General features: G+C 41.7%; 1 protein-coding gene and 1 pseudogene across 5 annotated transcripts in view; one reads left to right on the top strand and one right to left on the bottom strand.

Moving 5' to 3' along the window:
- KIAA1217 (KIAA1217 ortholog) overlaps nucleotides 1-18,015 on the top strand; it is an 820,709-nt gene that overhangs the window by 116,283 nt on the left and 686,411 nt on the right. The window lies entirely within an intron of this gene.
- LOC147361059 (large ribosomal subunit protein uL23 pseudogene) lies at nucleotides 131-608 on the bottom strand (annotated as a pseudogene).

The raw sequence follows: 18,015 nt of genomic DNA, 5'->3' as shown, positions 1-18,015 counted from the left end.
TTGCACCCTGCAATCTCTTAGTTGTGGCGTGTGGGATCTAGTTCCCTGACCAGGGATCCAACCCAGGCCCCCTGCATTGGAAGTGCAGAGTCTTAGCCACTGGACCAGCAGGGAAGTCCCTGGACTCAGTTTAGATAATCCCAGTTTTGTTGTCAACATCCTAAGTGTCATAGTCAGGAGTCAGTTGAACATATGCCTTCTTCTCTCCATCAGGCCTGATTAGGGTATTGAGTTTAGCCATGTCACAGTCACAGAGCTTCTTCACAGCCTATCTAACTTGGTTCTTGTTGGCTTTGACATCCACAGTGAATACCAGTGTGTTGTTGTCTTCTGTTTTCTTCATGGCTGACTTGGTGGTGAGGGGGAATTTGATGATGGCAATAGTGGTCAAGTTTGTTTCTCCTAGGGGCGTTCTTCCAAGGATATTTGGACCATCTTGAATATTAGCCACAGTGTGGGCTGCTAGAAGGTGGGTGATGTCCGGGTCTTCTGTTTTTGTGGCTGTGGACCCCTTTCAACACTGCCTTCTTGGCCCTCAAAGCCTTTGCTTTGGCTTTAGCTTTGGGAGGGACAGGGGATTCCTTCTTCGCCTTCGGCACCATCTTCATGAAAAGCCGAATGTATTTTAAATGTTATTGTCCTAAGGTGAATTAGAAAATCTAAAATGAGAAATTTCAATTATGGAGGCTTCATTGGAATTGATTAGTGTTTTGAAAATGTTTTTGCTGCATAAGCAGTGCAGAGTTTAAATTCCCAGTCTCCACCCTTAGTGTAAGTTAACCGAACAGCCTTGTCCTTTGGAGAACTGTTAGCCAGGAGGGTCCAATCTTCTCTGGAGGATAATATATGCTGAAATGAGTAAAGGTTAATTAAGGCTTTTAGGAACTTCGCTTTTTTCCTGTGGAACGCCATGTTTAAAGTTAAGCCCTTCCCTCAAGCAAAGTTTAAGAAGGTTGTTTCATTTGGTAGCCAGCATTCATCTTAACTTGGAGCTGTAAGTCTTGTATGCAAAGTATTGAGTGACATTTTGAATAAACAAAACCAAACACAAGGTTGCAAAAAATGTTTTTGCAAATATTACTTTGATTCTTAGGAAGTACACTTCCCTACACTCACTTTTGGATGATATTGTATTTAAAATACAATTCTCCTTTAGCCAATCCTATTTAGAAGGACTGAAGAGTGGAAGGGTGGAAACTCTAAACCACTTGAAAGTGAAAATACTAGATCTTACATTGTAATTTGAAGGGCAAATGGATGAGTGGTTGGAAGTTAAAGCTTTTGTATCGTTTATCACCAACTAGAGAGTTGTTGTCAGAAAGTGAGCATTAGAAATCATCCATAGGGAACTTATTCTTTATGCAACAGAGTAGGGCACACAGAAATCCTGGAAAAGAAGCAAAGGCAAAGGAGGGAAATGGGAAAAAAGATGATGCTGCTCTTCTTGGGCTGCAGCATATACTGCGGTCCCTGCTGCTTTGAACTTGAAATTACAGTGAGTGCTGTAGAATATATACTGCACAAGTCCTTGTCAGATACTCCTGCAGAGTTGGAAAGCGAGATGATTCTGTTCCCCTTGCAGAAAAGACAAAGTCCTAGTTCTTCCAAAAAGCAGTGACTGTGACATAATGCTCGCTTTAAATGATTTGAAATCATTTTCATTGGTACTTACCTGGCAGGCTCTATCGTGTTCCGTTTCACCAACCTTCTCACAGTGGTACAGTGTATTACCGCTCGTCAGCAGCTGTGGAAGTTTGATAAGACAGGATGATGTATACAAACAATTTCTTCTTCAGAAGAATTCATCCCGAAGAATTGTCAAATTATTTTTAAATGGCTGTAGTTCTTAATGAAACATTGCAAGAGAAATTTAAAGCTTCACTTCTGTGATGTGGCCTTGCTATTCAGTAGTCATGTTGTAGCATTGTGAGATGGGTCTGAGCTGCGACATGCTTTAGGGACTGTCTTTTCTAAAGCACTGATTTTTCTAATGAGATAAGGGAGATCCAGAGAGGTTAGGTAACTTGAAGGCTCTAAAGAAAATTTGAGGGTCGAAGGAACCTTTAGAAATCCAGAAGATCACAGTCAGTCGTATTATGAAGGAGGCTAAAGAGGTCTAGAATTTCTTCAGTGTTGACAACAGGTCACTGGAGCTGATAGCAATGGAGAGAAGGAAATAGACTGTTAAGAGGAGTGTTTCCTTGACTTTGGTTACAGTGTTGGAATAGTACTAGTCTTGTGTTGAGACAGTATTGCAGAACAGTTTTCAGTGGTTTTCTATGTGAAGTATAGGGGCCAGGCTCTGATTCTTTTATTTGTTAATTTTTTACTATTATTTATCAGGGTTTACAGTGTTGGGGTTTTTATTGTTGCTTTATAAAGTTGTATTAGTTTCTGCTGTACAACAAAGTGAATCAGCTGTATATATACATATATCCCCTCTCTCTTGGACCTCTCTCCCACCCCCAGCACCACCCGACCCCTCTAGGTCATCACAGAGCCCTGAGCTGAGCTCCCTGCACTACACAGCAGCTTCCCACCAGCTATCTGTTTCACACATGGCAGTGCACATACTTTAAGTCCAGTCTCCCAGTGCATCTCACCCCCGACCCGTGTCCACTTGTCCATTCTCTGTGTCACTATTCCTGCCCTGAAAATAGGTTCATCGGTACCATTTTTCCAGATTCTGTATATATGCATTAACATACGATATTTGTTTTTCTCTTAACTTACTTTGCTTTGTATGACAGTCTCTTGGTCGATCCATGTCTCTACAAATGATCCAATATCATTCCTGTTTATGGCTAATATTCCATTGTATATACATACCACATCTTCTTTATCCATTCTTCTGTTCACAGGCTCTCATTCTGAACAGCTATCTGGGAGGGGTGTAAAGGAACTGGTGAAGTCTGATGTGAAAAATCTTTTTCATTGATTTAAAACCTAAACTTTGAGTAACTCGAATTTTCCAGACTCCCTCATAGTAGGCTCTTCCACATGAAGAATAGGAAGGGAGAATCTGCAATCTTAATCTCTGTATTTGGGTTCAGAGACCAAGACACAGGGCAGCCTGTGACAGAGGCAAAACTGTACCTTTATCTACTCTAAAACATCTCTTGATTGTTAGTGCTTGTTTGATCATGACATCATGACACTAGTGACCAGGATCAGCCAGGGAGAGTGAAGAGCCCTGGTTGCCTTGATGATGATTCGTCCTTTGGCAGGGCCTAAGAAACTAGGAAAGTGGCAGGTGAGGTGGATGGAAAGAGCTGAACAGACACCTGAAGAAATCACCTGTTCTTATGAGCTCTCTTGACAAATGTCATGACCTGGTGACTAATTTCTTGCCCTATGAGGGATTATCTAATAGCCCTGGGATTATTCCACTACTCTTAGTATCAATAAGGCAAAGATGTGAGCTTATAATAATTGCATTCTACTAAAATATTCCTTCTCTACCAAATGGGTTTAAAATTATTGTCATTATTCATATTACTTTATCTATGTAAATAATAGCATTCTACTTAATACTTCTGCTTTAATATTTGTATAATATTAAAGTATCATTTGAATTCATTAAGAAAGGGATTATTGAGCAGAAATTCTGTGGAAAAGGATACCAGTAGCTCCTCATATTTTCCCCTTCTTCTTGCCTTGTAGCAGAACACTGATAGTAAAGCCAACATGGTCTAAGGTCCCTTGCAGCCAAGTCTGGCCACATGACTAGGATCTATTTAAGATGATACAAACAGAATTGTTGTTTGGGGCCTTCAAGAGGTTATCCGAAAGAGAGGAGTGTGCCCTTTCTCTGCTCCTTCTCCTTTTTCTTGGCTGAATTTAGAGGAAATGGATGGAGCTCAAGGAGAACCTTGAACTTAAAAGTAATATGGGAAAGATATGGAGCAGAAGAGCTATGAACCCACAGCAGCTTTGAATCCCCCGCTGATGGACTTCTTTGCTAAGTCATTTCAATCGTGTCTGACTCTTTGTGACCCCATGGACTGTAGCCTGCTAAGCTCCTCTGTCCATGGGATTTTCCAGGCAAAAATACTGGAGTGGGTTGCCATTTCCTCCTCCAAGGGATCTTCCTGACCCAGGGATTGAACCCACATCTCTTACATCTCCTGTACTGGTGACAGAAATATTCATTTCATTCTCATTTAAGCCACCACTACTTGGGGGATCTCTGGATATATTCAGCCACATGTAATCCTAAGCAATACAGGTCTTATTTTAAAATATTATGAAAAACATTTAGTCTATATAGAAAAATCATTGAGCAAAACATCTTGCCAGTAGACACACAAAAGTATATTATCATTGTAAATGGCAGTTTGCCCTAAGAGTTGAAAAGTTTTCATGTCATAACATTGAGGTTTTGAAGTAGTTCAGTTCAGTCACTCAGCTGTGTCCAACTCTTTGCGACCCCATGGAATGAAGCACGCCAGGCTTCCCTGTCCATCACCAACTCTTAGAGTTTACTCAAACTCACGTCCATCAAGTTGGTGATGCCATCCAACCATCTCATCCTCTGTTGTTCCTTTCTCCCATCTTCAATCTTTCCCAATATCAGGGTCTTTTCAAATGAGTCAGCTCTTCGCATCAGGCAGCCAAAGTATTGGAGTTTCAGCTTCAGCATCAGTCCTTCCAATGAATATTCAGGACTTATTTCCTTTAGGATTGACTGATTTGATTACCTTGCAGCCCAAGGGACTCTCAAGAGTCTTCTCCAACACCACAGTTCAAAAGCATCAATTCTTCGGTGCTCAGCTTTTTTTTTATAGTCCAACTCTCACCTCTATACATGACTACTGGAAAAACCATAGCTTTGACTAGACGGACCTTTGTTGGCAAAGTAATGTCTCTGCTTTTTAATATACTGTCTAGGTTGGTCATAGCTTTTCTTCCAAGGTCATAGCTTTTCTTGCAAGTGTCTTTTAATTTCATGGCTGCAGTCACCATCTGCTGTGATTTTGGAGCCCCCCAAAATAAAATCTGTCACTGTTTCTATTGTTTCCCCATCTATTTGTCATGAAGTGATGGGACCAGATGTCATGATCTTAGTTTTCTGAATGTTGAGTCTTAAGCCAAGTTTTTATCTTTCCTCTTTCACTTTCATCAAGAGACTCTTAGTTCTTCTTCCCTATCTGCCATAAGGGTGGTGTCATCTGCATATCCCAGGTTATTGATATTTCTCCTGGCAATCTTGGTTCCAGCTTGTGCTTCATCCAGCCTGGCATTTCACCTGATGTACTCTGAATATAAGTTAAATAAGCAGGGTGACAGTATACAGCCTTGACGTACTATTTTCCCAATTTGGAACCAGTCTGTTCTTCCATATCCAGTTCTAACTGTTGCTTCTTGACCTGCATACAGATTTCTCAAAAGGCAGCTCAGGTGGTCTGGTATTCCCATCTCTTGAAGAATTTTCCACAGTTTGTTCTAATCCACACAGTATTGTCAATAAAGCAGAAATAGATGTTTTCCTGGAACTCTCTTGCTTTTTCAATGATCCAGCAGATGTTGGCAATTTGATCTCTGGTTTTTCTGCCTTTTCTAAATCCAGCTTGAACATCTGGAAGTTCATGGTTCATGTACTGTTGAAGCCTGGGTTGGAAAATCTTGAGCATTACTTTGTTAGCCTGTTAGATGAGTGCAATTGTGCAGTAATCTAAACATTCTTTGGCATTGCCTTTCTTTGGGATTTGAAACAGATTTTCCCTTAAATGTTTAAATGCCGGCCTTGAGAGGGTTGCTGATCCAGTAGTTCAGGAAACTCAGTACTGTACCACGTGTGTCGCTTACTGGTGCTGTGCTCTTGAATAAGCCCTTGTGACCTTGGATTGTCCCTCTGTAAAAATACCAATTCTGGACTAAGTCATCTCCATAGTTCCTCTAAGCTCTGTGGGCCTTAAATTTATAAAATTTCCTGTATTCTTGTAAAACCACCAGAACTCTTTCTGGCCCTAGCTACATATGTAAATATAGGTTAACAAATACTTACAGAGTGCCTGGTATATATAGATGATTCCCCAATTTTGCACTATAGGGGATATGTGTGGGGGGGGGGGGCGGAGAAGAGGCACACACAGCTCATTTGCAAAGAATTTACATTCTAATGGTGTAGCACATGAGGCAAATAGCAAGTCATAAGATTTTGAATGACCCATGTCTCCTGACTCCTAGTTCAATGATGGCTCCTCTCTCCTCTTACAGAGCTCCACCTGTTAAAGTGACAGAGGTCTCCTGGCCATGTGGTCTATAGAGCTCTTACTAAATTCCAAAAATTTTATTTTATACCATGAACTACAATTCTACTCTCTTATGACTCATTTAAGTCTAATCTGCTTGCTATGATAACAATCATTCAACTTCTCTCTAACATTAGCTGTGCTTTATCTCACTTGTAAAGCTACATGTCAGCAAGGGCAGAATATTCTCTTGATAACTGAATGCCCACATGTCGAAAGAATTGGTGAAACAGTTAAATCAGAAAAGAGTTTCTGGAAGAAGTGAGCTTTGATCTCAGGCTCTAAGGAGGTGACAAATGGAGGTTGTCAAAGATGTCAGGAAATTGTCTTCTTTTATATATAATTTTTAAATGTATTTATTTACCTATTTGGCTGCACCGAGTCTTAGTTGTGGCACACAGGATCTTAGTTGTGTCTTGTGGGATGTAGTTCCCTGACCAGGGATCCAACCTGGGCCCCCTGCATTGGGAGCTTGGAGTCTTAGCCACTGGACCACCAGAGAAATCCCAGGAAGTCATCTGAAAGGGGGGTAAGTGGTATTTGCAAAAGGACTGGATTGGGAATGTTGAAGGGCATGCATGCATGTGGCCAATGGTGGCCAAGTTGGCTGTGGGGAATAGGACCTGAGACCTTTCCTGCCATTCTTTTTTAGCCTTGACTCTCTTATTAGCTTGAAATATACCTTTTAAGCCCAGTGCTTGTCTTGAGTATGGCAGGAGCTCAGGTGAAAGAGAGAGGGGTAAGAAGCTGACTCTGGTGGAAGTCATTTTAAAGATACAAAGCAAGGAATGACAAAGTCATCAGTACAAGAATGTGTCCCCTTTGTGCAAAGATATTCTGCTTGCATATTTAGGTTTCATGCTTCACTGTGTGTTTATATGGTGGAGATGAGATAAAGTTGCAGAAGGAACTTCAAATTGCCTGACTTTTGAAAGTTAAGTCAGCTGTGACTTTCCACTAATAAAGTATCTTCGTGGGCTTAATTTTCTTGCAGGTGCGTGCGTGTATCTCTGTATGATGTATGTAGCTTGTATGTGTAGTGTGTGTGAGAGAGAGGGAGAGTTAATGTAAAGAGAATAAGTAGGCAACTGATTTATTGCAAGCAGTATATTTACCTGAGTATATCATCACTGAAATTAACATAGATTTTAGAAGTGGAAAAATGCCCTGGTGTTCAGTGTCAGCTCCTGTCTCCTCCTTTTGCAGCACAAATCTTTCCTACAGAGTCATGACAGTTCCTGAGCTCCGATTTGGACTTTGTCAAGGAAATAAAGCACAAAGTCGCATGTTCAGATATCACTAAATGGCTGCCTGCAGCAAGCTAGGTTGGCCAACCCCAAAACAATGCATGTACATTGCATACCAATGGGACACTGGACTGTGTTTTCAGTCACAGGCATGGAAGCACTTCCTCCTCCTGCGTTCTCTTCTAAGTTTCTCTGCCATCTTGCTTGTGCCTGGCAAATCCCTGTCCTCATAAGCGAATACAAATGATCAAGAAATCCTTTTGAAGAAGGGAGCAGGGCCTTTTCCAGTTTCCTTTCTTTTATAGCTACTTAAGCTATAGCTATTTATAGATTCTGACAGATTGTGGTCCACTGGAGAAGGGAATGGCAAACCATTTAAGTATTCTTGCCTTGAGAACCCCATGAACAGTATGAAAAGGCAAAATGATAGGATACTGAAAGAGGAACTCCCCGGGTCGGTAGGTGCTCAATATGCTACTGGAGTTCAGTGGACAAATAACTCCAGAAAGAATGAAGGGATGGAGCCAAAGCAAAAACAATACTCAGCTGTGGATGTGACTGGTGATAGAAGCAAGGTCCGATGCTGTAAAGAGCAATATTGCATAGGAACCTGGAATGTCAGGTCCATGAATCAAGGCAAACTGGAAGTGGTCAAACAGGAGATGGCAAGAGTGAACGTCGACATTCTAGGAATCAGTGAACTAAAATGGACTGGAATGGGTGAATTTAACTCAGATGACCATTATATCTACTACTGTGGGCAGGACTCCCTTAGAAGAAATGGAGTAGCCATCATGGTCAACACAAGAGTCCAAAATGCAGTACTTGGGTGCAATCTCAAAAATGACAGAATGATTTCTGTTCGTTTCCAAGGCAAACCATTCAATATCACAGTAATCCAAGCCTATGCTCCAACCAGTAATGCTGAAGAGGCTGAAGCTGAACGGTTATATGAAGACCTACAAGACCTTTTAGAACTAACACCCAAAAAAGATGTCCTTTTCATTATAGGGGACTGGAATGCAAAAGTAAGAAGTCAAAAAACACCTGGAGTAACAGGCAAATTTGGCCTTGGAATACGGAATGAAGCAGGGCAAAGACTAATAGAGTTTTGCCAAAACGACGCACTGGTCACAGCAAACACTCTCTTCCAACAACACAAGAGAAGACTCTACACATGGACATCACCAGATGGTCAACACCAAAATCAGATTGATTATATTTATTGCAGCCAAAGATGGAGAAGCTCTATACAGTCAGCAATGACAAGACCGGAAGCTGACTGTGGCTCAGATCATGAACTCCTTATTGCCAAATTCAGACTGAATTTGAAGAAAGTGGGGAAAACCACTAGACCATTCAGGTATGACCTAAATAAGTCCCTTATGATTATACAGTGGAAGTGAGAAATAGATTTAAGGGACTAGATCTGATAGAGTGCCTGATGAACTATGGACGGAGGTTCATGACATTGTACAGGAGACAGGGATCAAGACCATCCCCATGGAAAAGAAATGCAAAAAAGCAAAATGGCTGTCTGAGGAGGCCTTACAAGTAGCTGTGAAAAGAAGGGAAGCGAAAAGCAAAGGAGAAAAGGAAAGATATAAGCATCTGAATGCAGAGTTCCAAAGAATAGCAAGGAGAGATAAGAAAGCCTTCCTTAGCTATCAATGCAAAGAAATAGAGGAAAACAACAGAATGGGAAAGACTAGAGATCTCTCCAAGAAAATTAGAGATACCAAGGGAACATTTCATGCAAAGATGGGCTGATTAAAAGACAGAAATGGTATGGACTTAACAGGAGCAGAAGATATTAAGAAGAGGTGGCAAGAATACACAGAAGAACTGTACAAAAAAAGAGCTTCACGACCTGGATAATCAACGATGGTGTGATCACTCACCCAGAGCCAGATATCCTGGAATGTGAAGTCAAGTGGGCCTTAGAAAGCATCACTATGAACAAAGCTAGTGGAGGTGATGGAATTCCAGTTGAGCTATTTCAAATCCTGAAAGATGATGCCGTGAAAGTGCTGTTCTCAATATGCCAGCAACTTTGGAAAACTCAGCAGTGGCTACAGGACTGGAAAAGGTCAGTTTTCATTCCAATCCCAAAGAAAGGCAATGCCAAGGAATGCTCAAACTACCGCACAATTGCACTCATCTCACACGCTAGTAAAGTAATGCTCAAAATTCTCCAAGCCAGGCTTCAGCAATACATGAACCGTGAAATTCCAGATGTTCAAGCTGGTTTTAGAAAAGGCAGAGGAACCAGAGATCAAATTGCCAACATCTGCTGGATCATGGAAAAAGCAAGAGAGTTCCAGAAAAACATCTCTTTCTGCTTTATTGGCTATGCCAAAGCCTTTGACTCTGTGGATCACAATAAACTGTGGAAAATTCTGAAAGAGATGGGAATACCAGACCACCTGACCTGCCTCTTGAGAAACCTATATGCAGGTCAGGAAGCAGCAGTTAGAACTGGACATGGAACAACAGACTGGCTCCAAATAGGAAAAGGAGTACGTCAAGGCTGTATATTGTCACCCTGCTTATTTAACTTCTATGTAGAGTACATCATGAGAAACACTGGGCTGGAAGAAGCACAAGCTGGAATCAAGACTGCCGGGAGAAATATCAATAACCTCAGATATGCAGATGACACCACCCTTATGGCAGAAAGGGAAGAGGAACTCAAAAGCCTCTTGATGAAAGTGAAAGAGGAGAGTGAAAAAGTTGGCTTAAAGCTCAACATTCAGAAAACTAAGATCATGGCATCTGGTCCCATCACTTCATGGCAAATAGATGGAGAAACAGTGGAAACAGTGTCAGACTTTATTTCTTTAGGCTCCAAAATCACTGCAGTTGGTGACCTGCAGCCATGAAATTAAAAGACGCTTACTCCTTGAAAGGAAAGTTATGACCAACCTAGATAGCATATTGAAAAGCAGAGACATTACTTTACCAACAAAGGTCCGTCTAGTCAAGGCTATGGTTTTTCCAGTGGTCATGTATGGATGTGAGAGTTGGACTGAGAAGAAAGCTGAGTGCCGAAGAATTGATGCTTTTGAACTGTGGTGTTGGAGAAGACTCTTGAGTCCCTTGGACAGCAAGGAGATCCAACCAGTCCATCCTAAAGGAGATCAGTCCTGGGTGTTCATTGGAAGGACTGATGCTCAGACTGAAACTCCAATACTTTGGCCACCTCATGCGAAGAGTTGACTCACTGGAATAGACTCTGATCTATTGGGGGCAGGAGGAGAAGGGGACAACAGAGGATGAGATGGCTGGATGGCATCACCGACTCGATGGACATGAGTTTGAGTAAAGTCCGGGAGTTGGTGATGTACAGGGAAGCCTGGCATGCTGCGATTCATGGGGTCACAAAGAGTCAGACATGGCTGAGCGACTGAACTGAACTGATTTATAGATTAAGGTAATTTCTTGGATGCACTTAATCTACTCTCTACATGTGCCAGTCCACACATAAACATATAGCTGCATGAATTTGCTCCACCATTGTGTACCCAAACACCACATTGTTGTATGTTTCTGTATCTAGTTCAGTCTCTGTTTTAACCCCTGTTAACTAGCATAGCCAGCTACCCAGTTTCAGTCATCACTGGAGGCCTCTGTCCCTGAAAGTTGCTCAAGGGTCCCATGGTATTCTGTGACTTAGAGAATCTGGGGAAGGACTTCCAACTCTGTAGCCCATTGTGGTCACTGCTGTGTGTTGTGGTCTGTTGCAAGGGAGGAGGCCCATCTCCCACATACTGGATGTGGGAGTAGGCATCATTCTTCATGTCAGTCAATCTCCACGTGATCTCCAGTGCCCTTAGCCTACAGAGGCTCAAAGCAGGCTTTCCCTTCTGAGCCAGAGATTGAGGTCGGGCCTCAGCAGTGAGAGCGCTAAATCCTAGTCACTGGATCCGTGGTCAGTGACATGGCTCTGGCCCTTTGGCTTTGCAGAAAAGAATTCCCACAAAGACGGGAAGTAGTGAAACAAGTTAAGTATTTATTAAGAAGAAATAGAATGCAGTATGTGTGGATAGACATTCGGGGGTACTCAGAGAGTCACACACTCGTGGTAGTTTAAATCACTTATGGAGACATTTCTTCTGGGTTTCCTTTGGCCAATCCTTTTGATATGTCTGGGTCTGAATCTGTACTTGGTACATCTCAGGATCCTCCTATGTTGTTGTTGTTCAGCTGTTAAGTTGTGTCTGACTCTTTGCAACCCCGTGGACTGCAGCACACCAGGCTTCCCTATCTTTCACTAGCTCTCAGAGCTTGCTCAAACTCATGTCCATTGAGTCAGTGATGCTATCCAACCATCTCATCCTCTGCCACCCCTTTCTCCTCCTGCCCTCAATCTTTCCCAGCATCAGGGTCTTTTCCAAGGAGTCAGTTCTTTGCATCAGGTGGCCAAAGTATTGGAGCTTCAGTTTCAGCATCAGTCCTTCCCATGAATATTCAGGACTAATTTCCTTTAGGATGGACTGAATTGATCTCCTTGCTGTCCAGGAGACCCTCCAAAGTCTTCTCCAACAGCAAATGTGTTCACACAAATCTCTCAACCAGGGTGGATTCCAGCAACGAGGCCTATGGGTAGCCTTAGCATCAGTCTTCTTTTGACCTGCAAGGAATTTACTAGTCAAGAAAGGCTCCTTGACTTTGAGAATGACAAATACATAGTCTCTTATCTGGGCACGGCCCAACCTCCTGTCTCAATTGCCCTGCTATTGATATTTTGGAGTTTCTGTCCATAAGGAATCAACTCCTAATGCTTACCTTGTTGGGGGAGAGGGGGCATCTACCCCCTGCCTCACTTGTACTCAGGCTCCAGCCTCCCTGACCATCCCATCAGACATCACGGACAATCAGTAGGATAGAGGAGGGCAGAGGTAGGCTCTGTAGCGCCTCTCCAGTCTCTTTTAATTTCCAGGTCATTGTAACCATCTAAACCCAAAGCCACATCCATCTCTTCGGCTAGTAACAAACTCCAAAGCCTGGATAGTGTTTCCCCGCCTCCCCCTCAAATTTCTGGCAATTTCTGTTTTCAATTCCTAAATCTAATATTTCTGGACGCCCTGAACACAAAACTCAAGACTTTGTCTTATCTAGAAGAAAGGGAGCTAAATTTGCCTTATTTTTCCTAGATCCTATTGCAGTAGCAGGGACGAGAATATAAAGTCATGTCTTAATAGATTATCTGCCACATACACACCAGAGGAACTTGTGGCAGGGGAAGGAAAACAGGAGTTTTTTTGATCAGTGGAAAATGGGCAAACTTTTTTCTTTGTTTTTATTATTGATGTTGTTTAGTGTTATGAAGTACAAGAGTTTTCTAAAGATTGATATGACTGATAAATTGAGTCACCATCCAGAATTGACTGCTTATTTCTCTATCAAAGATCTACCAAACTTGTTCCATTTAGAAATTCAGGTTAATTATTCTTCCATTCTGTTGGTATCATGCAGGTTCATGTCTCTTGAATGCTTAAAGACGCAAAATCATGATCTGATTGCTTAAGCCTCTTAACAAGGATGGAGAGGTATTTAGAAAAAGGCAAATGAGGACATTTATCCCAGAGAGTTTTGTGAGAATGAAAATGAAGTGAGTATTTACAGTAATGATGTGTGTTTTGTGAATGAGTCCCTCTAGATTGCTAACTTTATCCTTTGATCTGAAAACATGACAGTGATTGAAAAATCAATTAGCACATATACCGTATGTCCAAACAGCCTAAAATAAAGGTGAGGGAGGTGATTTTTAAATGTATTAGGAGCAATACAATTAAAAGTACATTTTTAAATGTATTAGGAGTCGTTAATCCATGAACAACTCCTCCCCAAATTAAGCAGGGTTAATTATAAGGTATGTATACTGTATTCACTTTCTATTGCTGCTGTAACAAATTGCTGCAAATTTAGTGGCTTACAACATTCATTCATTGTCTTTCAGTTCCATAGAGCAGGAGTCATGGTACAGCATGCCTCAGCTGGGTCCTCCACTTTAAGTCTCGCAGAGACAAAATCAAGGTTGGGAGGGTTTTGTTCCTTTCTGCTTTCAAGCACATTCTATTGTTGATCAAATCCAGTTCTTTGTGGTTGTAGGACTGTGCTTCCTTGATGGCTGTCAGCTGGGGGCCATCCTAGGCTTTTTCTGCTCCTTTCATCATGTTACCCTCTCCATCCTGGTGCCAGTCAAAGCTTTAACTGCTTCTCACACTTAGAATCCCTCTGACCTGGTCATTTATTGTGTCTCTTGTCTCTGTCTAGAGGAAGTTCTCTACTTTTAAGGGCTCATGTAAATGAATTGACCTGCCCAGAAAATTCACATAATTTTCCTTATAACGCATAGTTTAAGATGTAATCTTATGCTTTTTACAGAGAGGAAAATGAAAACTTATTTTGTAGATATATTTTAATACTTTTTTGACTGTGTCAGGTCTTAGCTGTGGCCCTTGGGATCTTTGTCGAAGCACACAAGTTCTCTAGTTGTGGCTTGCAGGCTCTAGAGTTTGGATTCAGTTGCACGTGGGATCTTAGTTCCCTGACCAGGGATTGAACCTCTGTCCCCTGCATTGGGAGGTGGATTCTTAATCACTGGACCACCAAGGAAGTCCCCACTCATTATGTTTTAGATATTAAATCAAAATGCGTTTTCTAGGAATTTCCCTGGTGGTCCAGTGGCTAAGGGTCCATGCTCCTAAGGCAGGTGGCCTAGCTTTGATCCCTGGTCAAGGAACTAGATCCCATTTGCCACAACTAAGGATCCTGCATGCTGCAATGAAGATCAAAGATCCAGTGAGCCACAGCTAAGACCCAGCATGGGCAAATAAATAAATATCTTTTAAAATTAAATAATGTTTTCCAGTATTGTCATTTTTTCACATTAAAATCTCAGCTTTTCTTTATCATTTGGGTCCCCTTTAAGTAGTTTTAAATTCTTAGAAGTCATACTCATATTTGCATGTTAATTAATCTGTATTGGTGAGAATATATATAAAAAACATATAACATGCATAATAAAAGAGCAGGAAAACTAACTCTGGCTTTAATGAAGCTGTATTTAAGGCTGCTTGTGGTTATTAAACCACATATAAAGTGACTGTCTTAGTTATTATACTCAGCAGGTACAGTTATTTTATTATGAGATAGTTTCAATATTGGTTTAAATAAAATTGATTTTCATGGACTACAGTTTAGTTTGAATGTCTGTGTTTTATTCTGGATTATAATGCCTTTAGGAGGTAGTGGATAAAGGAAATATCCAATTTGTCATAGATTAAAATGATGTGTGCTGCCCAGGTCTGGTAACACAGCTGAGTAGCTTAAAAAAAAAAAAAAGGAAGCAAACTTCAGAGTTAGGCAGAAGACCAAATGCTGACTTTGTTCCTTAGCAGCTGTGTGACCTCAGACAACTTACTCATCCTCTCTGATACTCCCTATCTGCATGTGCATAATGGGGATATCAGTATAAAGCTGCAGGAAGAGGGCATTGATGAGGATTAAATGAGATTAATGGGAGATCCCTCATCACTTCTGGTATGCAGGCAGAGTTAAAAAATTATGGGTTACCTTTGCTTTGTCTCTCAGGGTCTGTAATATGCTGATATGTGAATCTCATCCTTGATAGCTGATCTGAACCCAAGCCCTAATTTTGTGATGGAGGAGTCCATTTAGATTTAATATTCTTTAATATTCTTTCATATCCGGAGAAGGCAATGGCAACCCACTCCAGTACTCTTGCCTGGAAAGTCCCATGGATGGAGGAGCCTGGTGGGCTGCAGTCCATGGGGTCGCGAAGAGTCAGACATGACTGAGCGACTTCCCTTTCACTTTTCACTTTCATGCATTGGAGAAGGAAATGGCAACCCACTCCAGTATTCTTGCCTGGAGAATCCCAGGGACGGGGGAGCCTGGTGGGCTGCCGTCTATGGGGTCGCACAGAGTCAGACATGACTGAAGTAACTTAGCAGCAGCAGCATTCTTTCCTATTGTCTTATTATACTTGAAAAAAAAATTCAGTTTCATCTTTCGGGTCTACTAAAAGAAGTATTTTATGATCATTTGCTAATGCAATAATAAAAATGCTTTTTAAAAGGATTAGAAACTTGAAGTTTCATTAGGGGGCCAGAAACAATAGAATTTTATTATTTACATTAGATTTGTCATTTCAATAAAATAGCAAATGCTCCTAGTTGAAAGGCCTTACTTACCACAAGAGCTTAAAGTTAATCATTCTTCTCAAGAGTAGCTAGAATATCCTTTGTGTTGCATGTTTTTTTCTGGGATAAAAGAAAGTAGCTTTGATTGGTAATTTGAAGGCAGGGTCGCAGTCCCCTTGTGGTTCCTTTGGTTCCTTCTTTATTGAGCCTTCCAGATGCCTCTGTCCATGGTGCTGACCTCCAGACACGCTCCCGTTTAAGTATTGGATGGTCCAGGGTTGTTGTTGTTGTTGTTGTTGTTTTTCATGCTAGGTTCCTAAAGAGCTCCCTTTGGTTTGTAGCTGCTGTTCTTCTCTGTTGAGTCTGTATCATTTTACGCTCTTCTGCAACTTCCCCAGTGCTTAAAGGGCCAGCTTGTCCCTGGTTACTATTTTTTAAATTTGGTTATTCAGTGTTTTAATGCTGTGGTTTAGTTTTTTGAAATGTTTCTTGGTCCAGCTCACTCATGGTTGCTGACATTTAAATCCATGCCAGTGGTATCCTCATTCCACAAATTTTTACTGCTCTCTTTCTATTTAAGAAAATCTCAGTCTTCCTTCTGTATTTCTCCTTTACTCTCACATTACAATCATACTTACAACACTTCAGGGGTCAACCACAAGTCAGGTTGTCACCTGCACCTCTGATTGATAGGCTGTAGATCCTGGGTTCTACAAACCTTGGATTCCTTGCAAACTCCCTCCTTGGATTCTATTAATTTTCTAGAGGAACTCACAGAACTCAGTGAATCAGTGTACTCAAGAGATTACTGGTTTTTTAGAAAAGGACATAACTCAGAAACAGCCAGATGGAAGAGATGTCATAGAGCAAGTTATTGGGGGAGGGCACATAGCTTCCACACACTCTCCCAGCACTTGTTCACCATCCCAGAAGCTCTCCTAACCTTGTCCTTTTGGAGTGTATTCAGACTTCTTTACAAAGTCATGATTAATTAAATAACTGGCTGTTGGCAGTTGATTCAACCTCCAGCCCCTCGCCCCTCTCCAGAGGTTAGGGAGTGGGACTACAAGTTCCAGCTCTGAAATCACATGGTTGGGCCCGCTGGCAACCAGTCCCCAACCTGAGATGATCTAGGGGCTTTCCAAAACCACCTCATTAACATAACACAACACACCTTTATCACTCCCATCACCTAAGAAATTCCAAGTTTTAGGAGTCTGTACTAGAGATGAGATGTTCTACACAAGGAACAGGGATAAAGACTAGCTATATATTTCTTGTTATAAACCACAATACTACACCTCCTAAGTATAGACTCTTGTCATGGGCACTCTAGAAAAATCAAAGGGGAATATGATTTGGAACCTGACTTCAAGAAGCTTTGAATCTGGTGAAAGGTGAGAGGGGGAGAGCAGTAAACAGATGTGGGAAAGCGAGGCAGACATAAACTAGGTGTCACTGGAGAGGTGCCAGTAGTGGCTGTGTGAGCCTGCAGCAGTGACTCAACTCTGGCCACACAGAAGAAGCACCTGGGGAGCTTTTAGACATCTTGGTGCACACAGTCAGTCCCAGATATATTCAGAAGCTCTGGGGATGACGGTCAAGGCATCGGTATTTTAAAGTCTCCAGGCGATTCCAGTGAGTGGATACAGTTGAAAACCACCAGCCTGAAAATGACCCTGACACATTCTGGCTCTGTGACAGGATAAGAGCAAAGTCTTGCTTTCCTTTATTTTTATTTGATTTCATGCACCTCATGCTCCATATTGGATTTTGACAAGTACCTGCTTCAATGCTGATAGGACCTTGTATACTTAGTATATACTCAATAAACACCTACCTGTTGATAGATGAATACCCACTTGTTTTAACGCTCCCCACTCCCTTAAACAACATTTATTGAGCACCTAATATATTTGGAGATTGTTGTTTAGTTGCTTAGTCATCTCCGACTCTTGTGATCCCATGGACTGTAGCCCGCCAGGCTTCTCTGTCCATGGGATTTCCCAGGCTGGAATACTGGAGTGGGTGGTCATTTCCTTCTCCAATATTTGGGGATAGAGCAATACTCACTGGTGAGGAGAGAACAGTTAGTGCAACCATCTCTGCCTGGATGCTCTCTTTCCCACATGATGCCATCTTCTCCATCAGAACCATTCTGGGAGCTTGTAACAGAACAGGCTCTTGGATGCTTCCTCAGCTTGTTACAGAGTCTCTGGTCATGAAGCCCAGGGACACTTTTTGTTCACAAACTGCCCAGATGATTCTGTGTACACGAGAGCTTGAAAGCCCCTACAAAGACAATTCAGGACAGGTCCGGGCAAGGTGTGCTATGGTGCCCCG

This window comes from Bos grunniens, chromosome 13, assembly GCF_055505025.1.
Source record: "Bos grunniens cultivar Pamir isolate PY7600 chromosome 13, Bosgru_T2T1.0, whole genome shotgun sequence".
NCBI lineage: Eukaryota > Metazoa > Chordata > Mammalia > Artiodactyla > Bovidae > Bos > Bos grunniens.
This window is presented reverse-complemented; position numbering and strand designations above follow the sequence as displayed.